The sequence below is a fragment of the Acartia tonsa genome, chromosome 13 (genome assembly GCF_053477335.1).
Source record: "Acartia tonsa isolate MP-2025a chromosome 13, ASM5347733v1, whole genome shotgun sequence".
Lineage (NCBI taxonomy): Eukaryota > Metazoa > Arthropoda > Copepoda > Calanoida > Acartiidae > Acartia > Acartia tonsa.
The window spans coordinates 38,759,431-38,775,245 of NC_137272.1; the positions used below are offsets into that span (position 1 = coordinate 38,759,431).

At 38.1% G+C, this 15,815-nt stretch overlaps 1 protein-coding gene across 1 annotated transcript in view; it reads right to left on the reverse strand.

The window, feature by feature from the left end:
* The window catches only part of LOC145303719 (glutamate receptor ionotropic, kainate 2-like), a 161,710-nt gene that overhangs the window by 56,146 nt on the left and 89,749 nt on the right, over positions 1–15,815 (reverse strand). The window lies entirely within an intron of this gene.

Here is a 15,815-nt window from a genome sequence, read left to right on the forward strand (position 1 = left end):
AATACTTAAAAACATAAAAAGGAAAACCCAAATCGTATATGGAGGCATGTTAAAATGATCCCGTTGATTTAAAACCTCGTAAGAAATAATAAAATATAATATTGACGTGTTAGAACTCTATGAACATTATAAAGATGAAATAATTTTATTGAGATATTTTTATATTAATAGTCATTTCTTTTTTATTTCAGTTCTTACCTTTAAGTAACTTCAAAAAGTGTCTAAAAATAACATGTGACGTCATAACAATGAGAGGTTATCTATCTTTTTTTAGAGGGTTTATTTTCCACTTCTCCTGTCACCTTCCTCATTGTTATGACGTCACACGGCTTTTTTTGAGAAACTTTGTGAAGTTACACTATTAAAGCTAAGCTTTTATGGATGATGTCATTCTTGTTGAGATATAAAATTATTCATACAAAATCTTTGAATAAGTTTGTGTGGTTTAAAAGTTTAGAAATCATATTAACTAGGGGTGGCCCAAATATCTTGCAAATAAATGGGAATAGCAAATTTGGGTATAGTCCCTTTCGTGGCAACGCTTCTTAAGGGGCGTTTCGTCGTATTTTCACAGTAGCTTTCCCCCTATTTCTAGCCCCTGCGGGAGGCTCTAACCCTGCGGGGAAAACACCTAACATAACTTAATCGAACCTAAACTAAAATAGTCTGTCAAAAGTTACTGTGAAAATACGACGAAACGCCTCATAAGAATCGTTGCCACAAAAGGGACTATACCCACAAATTTTAATAGATGCCCAGTCACTCTATAGATGTGAAAGTCCGTATGTTTAAATGATTAGTAAAATTCAAGTCATAATAAGCTTGAACGTGGAGCTAAAGCTGGCCCTAGTTGCTATATAAAAGTGTCTCGTCCTACTCCATCAATTCTTAAGTCAAAATGAAAATGTTATAACTATCTTTTTTATAGTTTTAACTTTATAACAGTTCACGGTTTGTTTTCTTTAGATATTTTAACTACTTTTGTTTCGCGTTTTATAGACATGGTTATCCTTCTATTAATTTCATTTCAATTTCAAAAATATTTGCTGTTTATTGGAATAAATTTTGTGTTGTTTTTGAAGAAAATTCTCTTTAACAATATTGGGGAATAATTGATTTCTATTGTACACTTAAATAGGCTTCGAGTATAGAGTAATAGATTGATAAATAGTAAGTTAGATTTATAAATATACAGAAAATGTAAAAATACATTAGAGTAAAAGAGGTGATTCTTAAAATATCTTTTAGATTTTAGTATATAATAATAAAACAAAAAAATCAATTATGCTAACTTCGACCTTGAAAGATAAAGTTTATCAATTCAATCCTCGTATAAATAGGTATTCTGTCTCTCTGCCTGTTTGTTTGTTTGGACGCCAAATCTCGATAACGGCTGGACCATTTGGGTTTTCCTTATCAATATACTTCTCTTATGTCCCGATAAGGTCTATTTGAAGAGGTGTGTAGCTCCTGCCTTCTATGAAAATATTTTAGGTGGCGGGATGATTTACCCCCTTTTTCCTCTTATATACAGGGTCATTCAAGAGAAATGATTTTTTTTTAAACTTAATTATGCATGGAAAATAAAACAATTATGTAAAATGCTTTATATATTTGGAAAACCGGATCATGGAAAGAAAACTGGTTTCATCCTATTTTCACATTAGCTTTTGAAGGGTTATTTTAGGTTAGGTAAGGTTAAGTAAATGATAATGATTGCCCCGCAGGGTTAGAAAACATGCCCTGCAGGGGCTAAAACTAGGAGAAAGCTACTGTGAAAAAACGACGAAACCGGCAACTTCGTTTTTTTTCCATGATCCAGAAAACCTATTATGAGACATTTATGTTTCAAATATCTAAATATGATTATTTCAACAAATTATGCCCCTAAAAACCGGTTTTTCCAAAAGATTTTTTCGAAGATTTTTGGACTGAAAGTGTGTGTAAAAAATACGCACATTTTTAAAATTTAAATTGCACAGCTTGTGTTAAAAGTAGAAAATGTTACGCATACCTTTAGAATTGTCATAAGCTCTAGTTTTTGAAAATATAAGTATCATTTTTGTGCTATTTGTAGTTTAGGAGCTACGTTGAAAAATGTTGAAAAGTTTTAAGTAATTAACCACATAGCTCCTATACTATACGTAGCACATGAATGTTTTTTACATATTAGCAAACTAGAGTTTATGACAATTCTAACAATATGCATAACATTTTTCTACTATTAACACAAGTCGCACAATTTAAATTTTAAAAATGTGCGTATAAAAAGTCCATAAATCTTTAAAAAAAAGGCCTTTGGAAAAACCGGTTTTTCGGGCATAATTTGTTGAAATAATAATTTTTAGATATTTGAAACATAAATGTCTCATAATAGGTTTTCCAAATATATAAAGCATTTTACATAATTATTTTATTTTCAATGCGTGATTAAGTTTTTTTTTTAAAATCATTTCTCTTGAATGACCCTGTAGTATAGATAAATAGACCTAAAAATATATTTAGAATATAGATAAAGATTGTCTGTTTGACGACTGTTATACAAAATTGAATAGAATCATAATGGATATAGAATACGTGGATATTGTGAGGGATTATTGCATACCCTGATATACAATGTGTCTCTCAGCTGGCTATTACAATGATACCTACCATACCCCATCCCCTCCCCTGACCATGGAGGAACGAATTGACCAATATCTTAGGACTATATAAGCTATCTAAATTGACGACAAAAATTGTCCTGTCACAAAATCCACAAATACTATATCCATTGAGTAAACCACTTGAAAGACAACCGGAAGATAGGTATTCTGTTCTCTCACTTCCACAAAATTTATAAATCTATCAAAACCGCAAATAAATACTACTGCACAAAGTGACACTATTATATCATTAAAAACCGCTATTGTGACTTGTTGGAAATATATATTACTATTTGGCTTTAAATATGCGGAAGTGAACGCTAACTAAATAGGATGTTTATTCATGATTGCTAATTTTTGGAGCTTTTAAAGTATCACTTAAAATTTAGAACGTTATAAGAATAGCGTTACATAGAGTATGGCATGTATATAACATCCAACAGACAACCAACCAATATGTCATTGATTACAAAGATGATACTCATAAGTGCATTAGATATCAAATTTAGCTTATTACTTTTTTTAAAGTAAAATAATTCTTTGTGTGTTGCAATTATTCAAATATTGCATTATTTTTTATTGACTCCCAAAAAAACAGGGTTTTCTGCGGATTATAAAATACACCGGAAAGTAAATGATAAAGATTAGATTGGGAAAAAAATTGAATGGACTACATTTTATGATTTATACCCAATTCCATATTGTCCATATATGTCTGTCTGTCTGTCTATCTATGCTGAAATATATCATACTCACATTTTTTTATATTGAATCTCCTTGAAATAGGGGGAGGGGGGGGGGTCGTGATAAAAATAAGAAATATTTTTTTACTATATGACTAAATGATCTAAGTTTTATGTATTTTTTACTAAGAGATAAAATAATAAGAATGTTTTAATATTAAAATATTTTAAGAAATTTGCTATTTTACATCTTATTAAAAGCAAATCATCCAAAATAATTTTTAGATATTTCTATGAAACTTTTTCTATAAATTTCCCCTATACTTTTCAGACTATGTATAGTACAGTTTTTGAAAAGCGAGACTTTTCAACATTTAAGGCATGTCTAATTACTCCATTAAGATGAAGTATCTTTAAAAATAGGTTTTATGTAGAATGTGTAGCTGAAAGAGAGATGAGAATAGTTATTTCTCGCATCGTATTACAGCTTTCCGCGGATATAGAATGTACAATTATAAGATTAAAACCAGTTTTTTTAGCCCCGAGGTGCCGAAGGCACCGACTAAAAAAACTTGTTTTTATCTTATGATTGTACATTTTTATATTCGTAGAAAGTTGTATATAATACGATGATAGACATAGTTTTTTCGTATGGATGAGAACTGGTTCCTATCCACCGAATTTGAATGAATACAAGAAAAACATTATACAACTTTTAAAATAAAAAAAACTATTGTAAAGAAAAAAGGGAAGAAGGAAATCAGAAATAAAGACCAAACAGATATACATTATTTATAGAACAGCTTATATCCTTATACTAAAGTAACAGGATGTCTTTTTGTCTGTGTGTTTGTGTGTCTGTGTGTTTGTACCGAAGGATCTCGCTAACCGCTGAACCAATCGGGTTCTCCTTAACCGGGTACCTTCTCATAGTTCCCGTGAAGGTTTGTAACTATTTTGGGGGAGGGTACCACCACCCTCCCAAGAGAAATCACAATAAATCTAATTTTTTTCTCTCGAATAGAGACTCCTACGTAACATTGCAAAGTATCGTAGAATATTGATAGAGACTCCTTCGAAACATTGCAAGGTATCATATTTTTTTAAAACCAGCTGTAGCCGCTAGTTTTTAATATAGCAGATATAAGAATAACGTCATTGCTTCCAAGAGCGAACATTTAACTTTAAATTATACAGATACCAAAAGTTTTATAATCACGTTATCCTATTTGTTAGATAATTTTTTTTCTCGTATTCATTCGAATCCGGTGGATATGAACCGGTTCTCATCTATACGAAAAAACCATGTCTAGCATCGTATTATATCCAGCTTTCTACGAATATAAAAATGTACATTAACAAGATTAAAACTAGTTTTTTTTAGCCGATGCCTTCGGCACCTCTGGGCTGAAAAAAACTAGTTCTAATCTTATAATTGTACATTCTATATCCGCGGAAAGCCGTTTATAGTACGATGCGAGAAATAACTATTACCTTTTATTGAATATTGATTGGTTGGTTCTAAACTACTAGTGTCCAAACTTTACAATAAATCATCTTAACCCATAGAAGAAATGTTCATCAACATTGAGGATGTAAAACAATTTATCATCCATTGTATTATCCCTTAACAGCCATAGCCATTATGAAGCGCTGGAAAGTGTCCTGTGTGACGTCATAAGAATACGTATATTATCCATCTCTTTTTAGGTGTTTCCTTTTCTACTTCTCCTCTCTTCTCTCCTTTTTAGACGTATTTTTATGACGTCACAAATGACACTTTCTGGCGCTTCGCAAATATAGACACACAGTCAAACAAATTACAGAAATACAGACATTGTGAGGGAAGCTAAGCTTTCATGAATGTTTATTTTATAAAATGAATAAGTAACAAAAATGATTTTCGCTACTTCTGTATAAAAGTATCCTAGTTTAAAAGTGAGATTTATAATCCAAATGGGAAAAATATATTCTCTAGATTTTACAAGTTCACTTTACTTTAATATAATCCTATGTATAAAAGTGTACTTATAAATAATCCTATGCATAAAAGTAACAGGATGTATATCTGTCTCTAGCCCAATATCTCGCGATTAGATTATTGGTTGAAAAGTTTGGACACTACTTTTATGAATCAACCAATTAAAATTACCCAAATTTTTGAGCCAACGAATAAGATAAAGTGGTTATAAAACAGTATCAGTGTAATATACTGCCAAATGTCCCCCCCCCCCCCCCGACCCTTTCTTTTTTCAATCTGAGTACTTCACAATGCCATCGAAGGTGATTTGACTTTTGTGTCAGAACCTGAATTGGGACATAGTGCATTTCATTACCCTGGGTTAGGTAACTTCATTTCACTTTTCAATAAAATCTAAAATGCAGCCGTTTTTGCAGGAGGTACCATTTTCTGAGAAAATTTTAGAGCAAAATTAAACAGTTTTTAGTTAATTTCTACTTCTATTTTCAACTGAAGAAAAAATCCTTTTGTGTATATACAGAATCATTGTTGTTACTTAATCTTATCAAAAAAAAAAATTTAAAAACTAACCCATAATAGCCGATTTTTCATTTTGTTCAATATGGGTAAAATAAAAATATTACCACTTCCAAAGGGTTAAAATCAAAATTTCAAAGCTCTAGAATGTTGTTCATCAAAAATAAATAGCAGTTTATAAGGACTTTTTGCATCCATCTTCTCATTTAACAGGTAAAAAAACCAAAAATAGAATCTATTTTTTCAGTGTTGACATAAAAAAGCATTTGATAAAAAACTATAAATAATAATATTTTTTAAAAGTGCTAAAAAGTAATACAGACTATTCAGTCTTTACCTCTGACATTGAAATAGATGTAAAAAAAGTCAATTTAGTATAGCAGCCAATTAAAATAAATTTTCTTATGGAAATTCTCACCAGAGCATTACTGATAAACCAAGGTCTTATTGAATACTAAATGCTCCTTTAAAAATTTGTATTCTATGAGAAAATCATATTTTCAAACGGACATTTCAAATTAAAGAGTAGCTTCAAGTGACTAGCTATTCCCAGAGTGAGAGATACCAATGTTTATTACAATAGTCGGATCATATGAAGGAAATGAAGTCATTCCTTAAAAGGACAGAAATTTCATTCCAAAAAGGACAGAAATCATCTTCCTTTTTCTCAGATAAGTGAAATATGGACCAAAATCACTCTCCTTTTTCTCACATATCTGAAAAAGAGAATAAAAATCACCTCCCTAAATCTCACTTAATCTTCCTAATCCTAAGAAAATTAACCTAGTTCCTCCAAATTCTACCTTTTCATAACAATGTCTACCTTTTCCTTACACATTCTCACTTATTCTCAGATAACCTACCTTATTCTAAGAAATTCTTCCTAAATCTAAGAAAATCTACCTGACTCCCCCAAATTCTTCCTTAGTCCCCCAAATTCTTCCTTACTCTAGGAAATTCTACCTTATTCTAAGAAATTCTTCCTTATTCTAAGAAAATCTACCTTATTCCCCCAAATTCTTCCTTATTCTTGGAAATTCTATGTTATTCTAAGAAATTCTTCCTTATTCAAAGAAAATCTTCCTAATTCTCCCAAATTCTTCCTTATTCTAAGAAAGTCTACCTTATTCTAAGAAATTCTTCCTTATTCTAAGAAAATCTACCTTATTCTAACAAATTCTTCCTTATTCTAAGAAAATCTACCTTATTCTAAGAAATTCTTCCTTATTCTAAGAAATTCTTCCTTATTTTAAGATATTCTTCCTTATTCTAAGAAATTCTTCCTTATTCTAACAAATTCTTCCTTATTCTAAGAAAATCTACCTTATTCTAAGAAATTCTACCTTATTCTAAGAAATTCTACCTTATTCCAAGAAATTCTACCTTATTCTAAGAAAATCTACCTTATTCTAAGAAATTCTTCCTAGTTCTAAGAAAATCTACCTTCTTCTAAGAAATTCTTCCTTATTCTGAGAAAATCTACCTTATTCTAAGAAATTCTTCCTTGTTCTAAGAAAATCTACCTTATTCAAAGAAAATCTATCTTATTCTAAGAAATTCTTCCTTATTCTAAGAAATTCTACCTTATTCTAAGAAAAGCTACCTTATTCTCAGAAATTCTTCCTTGTTCTAAGAAAATCTACATTATTCTAAGAAATTCTTCCTTATTCTAAGAAAATCTATATTATTCTCCCTAATTCTTTCTTATTCCCCCAAATTCTACCTTATTCTAAGAAATTCTTCCTTGTTCTAAGAAATTCTTCCTTATTCTAAGAAATTCTTCCTTATTCTAAGAAATTCTACCTTATTCTAAGAAAATCTACATTATTCTAAGAAATACTTCCTTGTTCTAAGAAATTCTTCCTTATTCTAAGAAATTCTACCTTATTCTACAAAAATCTACCTTATTCTAAGAAATTCTTCCTTATTCTAAGAAAATCTACCTAATTCTCCCAAATTCTTCCTTATTCTAAGAAAATCTACCTTATTCTAACAAATTCTTCTTATTCTAAGAATATCTATCATATTCTAAGAAATTCTTCCATATTCTAAGAAAATCTACCTTATTGTAACAAATTCTTCCTTATTCTAAGAAAATCTACCTTATTCTAAGAAATTCTTCCAAAACATAGCAAATTCTTGCAATATATAGGGGTCCCAAACTCAAAAACAAATTTTCAGCGCAATCTGACCACCCGTTCTTGAGATACGGTGACCTGGTGTCCTTGGTACCGATGGTAAGATTTGGGAAATGGTTCGAATCCTTAATAAATTTGGCAGTAAAGGCCAAAAATATTTTAGCACTTAGTCAAAATTTTGAAGAAAAAATACCCAGGTGGACAAATAATTTTAATCAAAAATTGAAAAGTGTTAAAATATTTTTGGACTTTGACCAAATTTACTAAGGATTCGAACCATTTCCCAAATCTTACCGTCGGTACCAAGGACACCAGGTCACTGTATCTTGAGAAGGGGTGGTCGGATCGCGCTGAAAATTTGTTTTTGAGTTTGGGACCCCTATATATTGCAAGAATTTGGGAGAATTAGTTAGATTTTCTTAGAATAAGGAAGAATTTCTTAGAATAAGGTAGATTTTCTTAGAATAAGGAAGAATTTCTTAGAATAAGGTAGATTTTCTTAGAATAAGTTAGAATTTCTTAGAATAAGGAAGAATTTCTTAGAATAAGGTAGATTTTCTTAGAATAAGGAAGAATTTCTTAGAACAAGGAAGAATTTCTTAGAATAAGGAAGAATTAGGAGGAATAAGGCAGATTTTCTTAGAATTAGGAAGGATTTGGGAGAATAAGGTAGATTTTCTAAAATAAGGTAGAATTTCTTAGAATAAGGAAGAATTTCTTGGAATAAGGTAGATTTTCTTAGAATAAGGAAGAATTTCTTAGAATAAGGTAGATTTTCTTAGAATAAGGAAGAATTTGGGAGAATTAGGTAGATTTTCTTAGAATAAGAAAGAATTTCTCAGAATAAGGTAGATTTTCTTAGAACAAGTAAGATTTTCTTAGAATAAGGTAGAATTTGGGGGAATAAGAAAGAATTAGGGAGAATAAGGTAGATTTTCTTAGAATAAGGTAGAATTTCTTAGAATAAGGTAGATTTTCTTAGAACAAGGAAGAATTTCTTAGAATAAGGTAGATTTTCTTAGGATAAGGAAGAATTTCTTAAAATAAGGTAGATTTTTTTAGAATAAGGTAGAATTTCTTAGAATAAGGAAGAATTTGGAAGAATTAGGTAGATTTTCTTAGAATAAGGAAGAATTTCTTAGAATAAGGTAGATTTTCTTAGAACAAGTAAGAATTTCTTAGAATAAGGTAGAATTTGGGGGAATAAGGAATAATTAGGGAGAATAAGGTTGATTTTCTTAGAATAAGAAAGAATTTCTTAGAATAAGGTAGATTTTCTTAGAACAAGGAAGAATTTCTTAGAATAAGGAAGAATTTGGGAGAATAAGGTAGATTTTCTTAGAATAAGGAAGAATTTCTTAGAATAAGGTAGATTTTCTTAGAATAAGGTAGAATTTCTTATAACAAGGAAGAATTTGAGGGAATAAGGTAGATTTTCTTAGAATAAGGAAGAATTTGGGGAAATAAGGTAAATTTTCTTGAAATAAGGAAGAAATTCTTAGAATAAGGTAAGTTATCTGAGAATAAGGGAGAATTTGTGTAATTAAGGTAGAATTTCTGAGAATAAGGAAGAATTTGGTGAAATAAGGTAGATTAATTAAACATGGTTGTAATAGTGAGGAAAAGGAAGAATTTCTAAGAACTAGGAAGAATTTGTAAGATGGTGGACAGAGGTCACCTTCCTTTAGTGATAATTTGTAAGATAGTGGACAGAAATCACCTTCCTTACTGAGAATTTGTAAGAAAAAGGAAAGGAAATAGCCTTCCTATACCCAAGGAAGGGGATTTCTGTCCTTTTTAGGAATGACTTCATTTCCTTCATATGATCCCACTAGTCCTTCAATTTTTACAATCATGTTTCTTATTCGTTGGTTTAACAACTTTGAGGACTTTTTTAATTGGTTAGTTTATTAAGTTGACTGTTCAAACATTTCAACCACTAATCTTGAGCTCCAAAGAAGGTAATTTTGTGTTTCAATATTGGGGATGTACATCAATTTATTGGCCTTTGTCTTATCCCTTTAGATCCATGAGTTGTTCTACCCTTAGGGCGATATTGATGTTGAAAATAGTCTAAAACCACACCAAAATAAATGTGAAACCAAGTTGGACCAGCGATTTCAGATAATTTTGGATACAGACAAAAAACCTTAGTACTGTATGTATATTAGATTGACAAGATTAAATGTTTAATGTCTATTTTATAGGTAAAATTGTCTTTCACGCTCTCTTATGCTCCCTCTCTCTCTCTTTGTTTCTCTGTCTCTTTCTCTCTCTATTCAAGGGTGATAAAAGGGAAATGCAGTTCTTCATAAAATGTTGTTTCATGGGGTTGTATATGTGGTATTTGGCAGCTCTGGACCATGCAGAAACCAAGACATTATAGTGATGCTACGCACCTAGTTAAATCCTGTTATTCTACAATTATGAAGCCACCTGAAAAGATGTCAGATAACGGTACTGATTTTATCCCTCAGTTGTCCTGCAAATGGAGGGAGGGGTGTTAACCCTCCCTCTCCCATCTTAAGCACCGGAACCCTCCCCTTCAACCACCAAGTTATCAGCACCACCTCAACCCTGAGGATAAAGGATCTAAACCTGCCCCCACACAGACTGTTGTTGTCACAAGTAATCATCAAACCTTCCCTCCTTAGTACCCAGACCTACCACTCAACCCCTCTATGCTTATCTACCTATTGTGCTGCTCCATGGGCTATCCTGCCTGCCCCAGACAGGGATAGCCATCTACCTAACCATTGCAATTATCTATGTTTTACTGTATGATTTATCTTTAACCATCTTTATTCCTAATCCAAATGTATTTATATTGTGGTTAACTGTATTCTTAATCCCCCCCACCCTTTCCAGGGATGGGGAATCATGATTGCCCAAACTGACTATTGTATATGTATTATAATGCTTTTATGTTATGATCATTTATTCCTATCCATGTAGTTATTGTTTGTTGTATATAACTTTAGTATCCTTCACACCTTCAATAAAGTGACAACTGAAATAGATGTTGATTCTTGTCTAGTGAATGCTAGAGAAGCATAGCTTCTCTATAGTAAGGTGTCCACGTCTGTTCACACTGCCGTAGTCTTTATTCGAACTCTGGTGTCTGCCATTTACCCTAGGCGGATACCACAACTTTGGTGACAGCTGTGTGAGATTACGGCGAACCACAAGTGTAGAGCAGACGCGTATCTGAGGCTAAGGTACTCTCAGCAGTGAATCTGGCAAAACTGACGCAAGCAACCTGAATTACCCACCCTGGACAGCAAAGTTTAACTCTGCATCCGGCAGTTGTGGAAGCGAGACAGCGAAATTTGACGAATAACCGCGAGCAGCGCTGATATCTAACGGAGAATTGAGCGCCAAAAGGGCTGAAACAGGCCTGCGGACCGGCTGAAACAAGCCAAATAAGTGTAAACGGCTGGAAATAGGCCAATTTTACTGCAAGAGATAGCAGGATCCGAACCAGTGGCGCTAGCAGGACGGGACATTCCCTGCCGCCATCAGCTGGATTTGGATAAGCGGCGCTAGCAGGACGGGACATTCCCTGCCGCCGATAGGCTGAAACACGCCACATAGCTGCAAGCGGCGCTAGCAGGACGGGACATTCCCTGCCGCCGATAGGCTGAAACACGCCACATAGCTGCAAGCTGCGAGCCAACATACGAGTGTAGTGCACCAGAACAGAGAAAAACTACGTCAACTCCAAGTATCCTGAGAAGCTACAACGCAGCCACCCATCTAGAAAAACAGATATTATGTTACATTGCAGGGATTACCACCCTGATGTGATGGCCAAACAATAGATTTATGAGCAAAGCTTGGCAAACAAATTGTTGTGTTGTGATAAATCTAAGAATAGAAGTATTGTGATAACAGCTAAAAATAGAACAGAGTTGGTAAACAAATCTGTTATACAATTGTGATAAGGACAAAAATAGAATCTAGATGTAATATAATAAAGATCCTGATATACAATCAAAACATCTCAAGCCCACAGCACAATAACAATACACCCCTTATTCCAAGGGAAGGGGAGAAGCCCCTCTCCATTGAAGGCAAATACAATCAGGGTGATATAATAGATAAACCTAGGATTAAGAAGAAAAGGCACTATTATACCAGCACCCAGTTACCTCCCTCCCTCACAGGGGGAACGGACGGAGTTACCCCCGTCCCCTCACGCGCTTCCCCCTTCCTACCCACACAAGACTAAGTCCGTCTGTAGTGTGGGGCTAGCGATCGGACACACAGAGCGCCATTCACGGGTAGCGCAACAGAGTGCGGAAAATATCATAAATCCAACGGACGAAGCAGACCAATGAGAGAGCGAGTTGAGGGGTGAGAGCGCGTTTTCCCCGTGTGCGCGGATTTGACGGTGCGGACGCGCGTTGCAAGGACAGGAGATTTCACACACACACACCCACACAGGAGAGGGGCCATTCTATAGCATACATCAGAGATATTTTTTTAGGAGAAAAACTTGTAAGCTCCTCCCTCCCTGTCTACAGTGTGACAAGGAAAACTAAACCAGTTCCTTAAACCCGCTCAGACCCTCAACATCTTCCTAGCCTGCCAACCCTACTTCAAAGCTGAATGGTTAGTGAAACAAATATATGTATATATAAATACCCAAGTGATAAATGAGGTTGTTTTTTTTGTATCATGGGTACAAGTAAGTGAATACTAACCTCACCAAACAACACTGGAAACTGATATGGTAACTGAACAAAAGTACGCCCACCCTGTGGACATAGCCTGACTTGCTGCCCCACACTGGGCAGTGGTGGTGTGTACCTGGACCATCGACCTTCATAGTTGTGAACTATATACAGAGGAAGCGTGATTTTTTTTGAAGCAAGGAGGAAAAGCTAGCTAGCTCTGGGGATATTCCTATACACGTATATATATATATATGGGCGTGTAGCCATGTATATATATAGGTAACCTACCTATCCATATATCCACTAGCGGATACGCTCCTAGAGACATCTGTGATACCTAACATATTCCCTGTTACCTTTAAGCTAAGATCCGCTGGTTACCACAGAAATCAAGAGCTATACTGGAAAGGAGAACAACTCAGGCTCAACAGTTAAACAAGACGCTGGCACCAACAAACCAACCCCCTACTACTTATCATGGGGGCGCGCCAGCCACAGAAACTCTTGAGCCAGGAGGACCGAGCCTACGGCTACATGGACTACCACCCTAATTACACAGCTATAGTATTTATACTAGGGGTGAGCCGGCTCGAACCTCCTTGCGGTGCGGCTACTCTACTCTGCTCCTATATCTACAAGATACTGCTTCTGTTATTACTTTGGCCTACTGTGTTGAGTACAGTGAACATCAAACACATGCCAGGTCACAGACCCCTGGTCCCTGAGATGCCCTTGTCTGGAAGGGCGACTGAATGTCCGCTGCACAGCTCCTGTTCAGTTGGTGCTCAACGTACGAGAAATAGCAATACTGGACTGGGGGTTGCTGAACCTGTAGGTGTCCTCCTGGGGGTGTTGAACGATGCAACTGAGCCTAATGAGAAGGTGACAAGCTTCAGAGACTTAGTGGCCAGCCCCAAGATGGACACTACTCCCAGAACTGAGATTTCAAAGGGGCCCAGCCCTAGGGCCAGTACCACCTGTTTCTGGGGTGGAAAGGTCCTCCCTGGCACTGGCCTCACCAATCTGGAGGATGGGGAGCTGTCCCAGGGGAATAGGCTCTTCACCCAGATGCCCGACGCGTACCTGGGGGTGGGGGAGCCGCCACCCAAGCCTCCCTGGGAGCCCCCAGGCATGGAACGACTGGGGACCGGCCTAAGGATGGGGACTGGTGACCTGCTGCAGTGGAAGACTTTACCCAGCACGGAGGGAGCAGGGTTGACCAGCAGCAGTGAGGCTGTTCCCCCACACTCCAAGACCAGATGCCGCTACTCTGTTGAACCACTGCACATGTCCCAGCCAAGTTCCCCCATGCTGCTGAAGATGGAGGCCCACCAGGATGCAGAGCTCCAACTAGGAAAGTCAATAAGAAGGCCACCCCTTGCCAAGACCAGAACCACCGCAGGGGCTCCCCACCAGCAGCTGACGGAGCCTGGCAGGGACGCAATACTAGCTGGCAACTCTGGCCCAACTCAGGTGGCTACCAACAGTCTGCTGACAGTCCGGAATACAGTTCAGGCTACCATCAGTATGGCATCTTCTGGGCCTTACTGGTCCACCTGTGGGTACCTGTCCACACACTGGCCACAGGTACCCCCCAGAGATCATAGCCCCCTTTCCGACTGGCACCATCAACAGCCTTTGCTACCAACCACCTGGCATACCCAGAGGCAGGATCCCTCATGTGGAGAAGCACCTGCAGAAGCTAAGGCCGAGGCTGGCCTCGCCACCCAGGGGAGGAGAGCCGCTGTTGGATGGAAGGAACCTGTGTGTATGGGGAGGAGGCTGAATGTAACCAAGGAGCCACCACAAGCAGCCCAGCACCGCCTGACCCCTAGTAGGGGAGACCCTGTTTGTCAGCTGGTGCCCCAACTGGAGGAGGAGAGACCTGGCAGGTTGATACACCCTGGGGAAGCCGGCCTGATGGGACCCAGCTGGACGAAGGGGCGCTGCCGCTTCAACGGCCACACAGCCGCCAAGTGTAGAACCGGTTGGGACCGGGCAATGAAGAAACACCAGGCCGCCCAACAACCTGCAGGCAACCAGTCTGCCACCCAGGTCCACCTGGAGGGAGATGCCCAGCCGTCACCCCAACTAGCTGCCGCCGCTGGGGCCGCGGCTACCCAGGAGTCTGTGTCTCAGATTGGGACCATGGTGGCCAGGATCAACGTGCTGGGAGGAGCGGCTGAACCCAACCGGGTTGGCCTGGACCTCAGCCGCAACCACAGGGGACCGGTGTCCGTAACCCCTGTCACCCCCAGCAAGAGCCGAGGGGCGCTACCCAGCGCCACCGGGACGGTGTACGGGGAGGCCCTGGCGGCCGCCGAGTGGGAGAGGCAAGAGGCGCTAGCCAGCGAGTCTGAGTCGATGTATGGGACGCCAACCGGCGTCGCCACCTGGAAGGAACGAGAGGTGCTTCCCTGCACCACCAAGCTGATGTCTGGGGCGACAACCGTCGCCGCCACCTGTGAAGACTGGGGGGTGCTATCCAGCGCCCCACGCTGGTGCCTGGGGCGACAACCGTCGCCGCCACCGAGAGACCTGGACCCCTGTGAAGACTGGGGGGTGCTATCCAGCGCCCCCACACTGGTGCCTGGGGCGACAACCGTCGCCGCCACCGAGATACCTGGACCCCGGAATGAACCCGCAGCCCCAGAGGAAGGGGTGACACCCGTCACCCCCAGCCGGCCAGAGCCCCCAGCCAGCAGGGAGAGTCCAGCTGTCCCTCACCCTCAACTGCATCCAGCTGTCTACCTCCCTCAACCAAGCCAGGGTAATTGTATTGCACTGGTGTACCAGGACGTTTGGGCTGGGCCAAACTTGCCTGCGCCCCCTGCATCTGCCCCAGGAGCCAGGGTATCAGCCATTACCAGCCAAACTGAAGAAGCTTTGACCGCTGCCTGGGGAGTAACACAACTAGATGCGCCAAGTGCCGAGCCTAACCATAGAAGTAGAGGATCCCCAACAATTATGTCTACCCAAGATGGAGACAATGTGCCTGGACCCCTTCAGGCTAGGGGAGGAAATCCGGAGCCTTGTGCCTCCAGTCCACTAGCAGTAGTGTCCGTGGATGGGCCTGTCTCCCAGCCAACTAGAGCGGAGCCACCCTTGCAGATCCAAGACAGCCTCCGGCATCAAGGGTGGACTGTTACCTTTCCCTACCCCGCAGGTCGGAT